Raw genomic sequence first — 5,000 nt, 5'->3', positions numbered from 1 at the left:
CCCAGAACATCTAAGGGCATCACAGACCTGTTATTGCTCAATCTCGTGCGGCTAGAAGCCGCCTGTCCCTCTAAGAAGAAAAGTAATCGCTGACAGCACGAAGGATGTCACGCGACTAGTTAGCAGGCTAGAGTCTCGTTCGTTATCGGAATTAACCAGACAAATCGCTCCACCAACTAAGAACGGCCATGCACCACCACCCACCGAATCAAGAAAGAGCTATCAATCTGTCAATCCTTCCGGTGTCCGGGCCTGGTGAGGTTTCCCGTGTTGAGTCAAATTAAGCCGCAGGCTCCACTCCTGGTGGTGCCCTTCCGTCAATTCCTTTAAGTTTCAGCTTTGCAACCATACTTCCCCCGGAACCCAAAAGCTTTGGTTTCCCGGAGGCTGCCCGCCGAGTCATCGGAGGAACTGCGGCGGATCGCTGGCTGGCATCGTTTATGGTTAGAACTAGGGCGGTATCTGATCGCCTTCGAACCTCTAACTTTCGTTCTTGATTAATGAAAACATACTTGGCAAATGCTTTCGCTTCTGTTCGTCTTGCGACGATCCAAGAATTTCACCTCTAACGTCGCAATACGAATGCCCCCGCCTGTCCCTATTAATCATTACCTCGGGTTCCGAAAACCAACAAAATAGAACCGAGGTCCTATTCCATTATTCCATGCACACAGTATTCAGGCGGGCTTGCCTGCTTTAAGCACTCTAATTTGTTCAAAGTAAACGTGCCGGCCCACCGAGACACTCAATAAAGAGCACCCTGGTAGGATTTCAACGGGGTCCGCCTCGGGACGCACGAGCACGCACGGGGCGGTCGCACGCCTTCGGCTCGCCCCACCGGCAGGACGTCCCACGATACATGCCAGTTAAACACCGACGGGCGGTGAACCAACAGCGTGGGACACAAATCCAACTACGAGCTTTTTAACCGCAACAACTTTAATATACGCTATTGGAGCTGGAATTACCGCGGCTGCTGGCACCAGACTTGCCCTCCAATAGATACTCGTTAAAGGATTTAAAGTGTACTCATTCCGATTACGGGGCCTCGGATGAGTCCCGTATCGTTATTTTTCGTCACTACCTCCCCGTGCCGGGAGTGGGTAATTTGCGCGCCTGCTGCCTTCCTTGGATGTGGTAGCCGTTTCTCAGGCTCCCTCTCCGGAATCGAACCCTGATTCCCCGTTACCCGTTACAACCATGGTAGGCGCAGAACCTACCATCGACAGTTGATAAGGCAGACATTTGAAAGATGCGTCGCCGGTACGAGGACCGTGCGATCAGCCCAAAGTTATTCAGAGTCACCAAGGCAAACGGACCGGACGAGCCGACCGATTGGTTTTGATCTAATAAAAGCGTCCCTTCCATCTCTGGTCGGGACTCTGTTTGCATGTATTAGCTCTAGAATTACCACAGTTATCCAAGTAACGTGGGTACGATCTAAGGAACCATAACTGATTTAATGAGCCATTCGCGGTTTCACCTTAATGCGGCTTGTACTGAGACATGCATGGCTTAATCTTTGAGACAAGCATATGACTACTGGCAGGATCAACCAGGGAGCTGCGTCAACTAGAGCTGAGCAGCCGGCCGCCCGGGAGTGTGTCCCGGGGGCCCGCGCGAACACGCAAGCGTCCGCTCAATCATTCTGCAAACAGGAGGAGGCTGAGCTCCCCTGCACAATACACCTCGAAACCCTCTCAGGTCCCGGCGGCGCGCAGCGCCGTCCCAAGTACTTGGTCGGGTTCGAGAGAGGCGCAATCGCCCGGAGTTAGGCGAGTAGACGCTTTCGGTGCGACCACCCGTGCTCCCAACTGAGCTTGCCGCTGCCGACAGAGGCCCGGGAGCGTGCTGTCGTGGCATTGCCGGCGGGAGACAACACGCGCCACCTACGGTGACCGGCAGCTCCAACGCCAGCGCCACAGAAGGACAAAAGCCCCACTTGGGTGCCGAAGCGAACTCTCCCAGCACAGCGCACGCGCCAACACATCCGCACAGCTGCGATACAAACCACCAGCGAGAACCGCTGGGGCGACCGAGCAGCAGACGGCGTCGCGGCGCCGAGCGCCGGGCGGCAGCGCATCCTCAACGCACACAGTCCTCAATCGGACCAGCACACTGAAGATGTCCACCGCGCTTCGCACCGGGCCCGCGAGGACCTACTTTGGCCGCACGGCGCCGCGCGCAGGGTGCGCCGGCGCGCAGCTGCGACGCCTGCCGCGTCCGTCGGCCGGCGCGCCTGCCACTGGCCGCCCCCACCAGCCGGCTGTAGCGCGTGCGCCCACGCACCGCGCGGCCAGCACGCCGGGAGGCGCCCCCTCACCGGCCGGGGACGGTCCCACCCAGCCACCGCCGCGTATCGCTTCACACCCAGATGCCGTTCAGTTTCGTCGGCATGGTGGGTATCGCTGGAACAACCGGTTAGTACCTCAACCTATCGTCGCCATCACCGATTCACCCCTAGCGAGAACAACCGCACCACAACAGGTTACCATTTGTTCATTTGCGTAACTTCACCAGAAAACGCAGGCGTCCATCGCCATTTGCAACTTCCACGATTATTGCATGCCTGTGTCAGGTGTCACGCCACACTACGTCTGCCCACATACACGCAACAAAATGTGCACGCCTAGACAATACGTGGAAGGTGGCCCCCGTACGTATGCGATGTCCATTGCTCGAACGACTGTCAACCGGCCTCTGTAGCATGTCGCAGATATGGAACGCGGTGCACCATGCCATCACGGTGTGTGAGGAGAGACGACTAGGTCCGAATACATCAACAGACAGCTCATGCTGATCGCCATCCACGGCGTCCGTTCCTCCCACACGTCTCTATGGCGTACCACACTGCAATCCAGCTCTCATAGGGAGACGACACGTAGCTGCGTGCACAATATTTGCACTGTATGGTCCGCCGTTTTTGGGCGCAGTCGTTGTACGGTCACACATGTGCCACGATGTATCATTCAGTACATAAGGACGAATGTGCAGTACAGATTGTGGTTTACGCGTACGACATTAGCGGACAGTTGACACAGGCCGCACCACAACGTAGCCTGAGTACGTCGCATGCGGAGGGCATTGAACATGCAAAGTTCTCACCAACCAGCTTGCGAAGGCAGGGGGCAAGGTGGGGACGTGGGGAGGGGCGGCATGTACGTCCTGCTGCCATCCACATTACAGTGTACAGCAGGAGCATGTGGAAAGTGAGCAAGACTTGCAAGGTGTTTAACATGAAGCGATACACAGGGGAGCGGGGAGTGCGAGTAGCGAACTATATTGCGAGGGTTGCGGGTGGGCAACACTACACTAATTGAACGAGTCGTATAACAATTACAGAGCAGGTTTAGGCGACAACGTGGGTTATGTTAGGCGACAACGTGGGTTAGGTTAAGGCACGACGTGGGTTAGGTTAAGGCACGACATGGGTTAGGTTAAGGCACAACATGGGTTAGGTTAAGGCACAACATGGGTTAGGTTAAGGCACAACATGGGTTAGGTTAAGGCACAACATGGGTTAGGTTAAGGCACAACATGGGTTAGGTTAAGGCACAACATGGGTTAGGTTAAGGCACAACATGGGTTAGGTTAAGGCACAACATGGGTTAGGTTAAGGCACAACATGGGTTAGGTTAAGGCACAACATGGGTTAGGTTAAGGCACAACATGGGTTAGGTTAAGGCACAACATGGGTTAGGTTAAGGCACAACATGGGTTAGGTTAAGGCACAACATGGGTTAGGTTAAGGCACAACATAGGTTAGGTTAAGGCACAACATAGGTTAGGTTAAGGCACAACATGGGTTAGGTTAAGGCACAACATGGGTTAGGTTAAGGCACAACATGGGTTAGGTTAAGGCACAACATGGGTTAGGTTAAGGCACAACATGGGTTAGGTTAAGGCACAACATGGGTTAGGTTAAGGCACAACATGGGTTAGGTTAAGGCACAACATGGGTTAGGTTAAGGCACAACATGGGTTAGGTTAAGGCACAACATGGGTTAGGTTAAGGCACAACATGGGTTAGGTTAAGGCACAACATGGGTTAGGTTAAGGCACAACATGGGTTAGGTTAAGGCACAACATGGGTTAGGTTAAGGCACAACATGGGTTAGGTTAAGGCACAACATGGGTTAGGTTAAGGCACAACATGGGTTAGGTTAAGGCACAACATGGGTTAGGTTAAGGCACAACATGGGTTAGGTTAAGGCACAACATGGGTTAGGTTAAGGCACAACATGGGTTAGGTTAAGGCACAACATGGGTTAGGTTAAGGCACAACATGGGTTAGGTTAAGGCACAACATGGGTTAGGTTAAGGCACAACATGGGTTAGGTTAAGGCACAACATAGGTTAGGTTAAGGCACAACATAGGTTAGGTTAAGGCACAACATAGGTTAGGTTAAGGCACAACATAGGTTAGGTTAAGGCACAACATAGGTTAGGTTAAGGCACAACATAGGTTAGGTTAAGGCACAACATAGGTTAGGTTAAGGCACAACATAGGTTAGGTTAAGGTACAACATAGGTTAGGTTAAGGTACAACATAGGTTAGGTTAAGGTACAACATAGGTTAGGTTAAGGTACAACATAGGTTAGGTTAAGGTACAACATAGGTTAGGTTAGGTTAGGTTACACGTTGTTGTAAGGAAAGGTGTAGGGGGGGGGCGGGGGCGGCAGGTTCGTTGATAGTGATTATAGTAAGTGAATGCTTGTGACATGATCAGATTTGTCACGTCAGGATGCACCTTTGGCTTATTAGAGGCGGCGCTCCAATTCTATGCTTGTGTCAGACCTGTGTCTTTGACTCATGTCATTGTTTGTGCGCTGTGACAGGAGGTACTATTGTGATGTTGGGTGCACCGTTGTATAGGACATGTGTGGGTGTTGGTGCCTGATCTGCGCAATGGTGGATGTCGAAAGGGTGGGATATTGTATTTTCCGCATGGACCTCCTGGTCTGGTTGTGATAGTGTGGATTGTGTAATGTGGCGGAGA

At 52.8% G+C, this 5,000-nt stretch overlaps 1 non-coding gene across 1 annotated transcript in view; it reads right to left on the bottom strand.

Annotated features, from left to right (window-relative positions):
• LOC124731787 overlaps positions 1-1,562 on the bottom strand; it is a 1,909-nt gene extending 347 nt beyond the window's left edge. The window contains exon 1 of the ribosomal RNA XR_007008482.1: positions 1-1,562. This exon is cut by the window's left edge and continues 347 nt beyond it. This is a non-coding gene — a ribosomal RNA (small subunit ribosomal RNA).
• Between the last annotated feature and the right edge of the window lie 3,438 nt (positions 1,563-5,000).

This window comes from Schistocerca piceifrons, unplaced genomic scaffold, assembly GCF_021461385.2.
Source record: "Schistocerca piceifrons isolate TAMUIC-IGC-003096 unplaced genomic scaffold, iqSchPice1.1 HiC_scaffold_1302, whole genome shotgun sequence".
In the NCBI taxonomy this organism is placed as follows: Eukaryota; Metazoa; Arthropoda; class Insecta; order Orthoptera; family Acrididae; genus Schistocerca; species Schistocerca piceifrons.
This window is presented reverse-complemented; position numbering and strand designations above follow the sequence as displayed.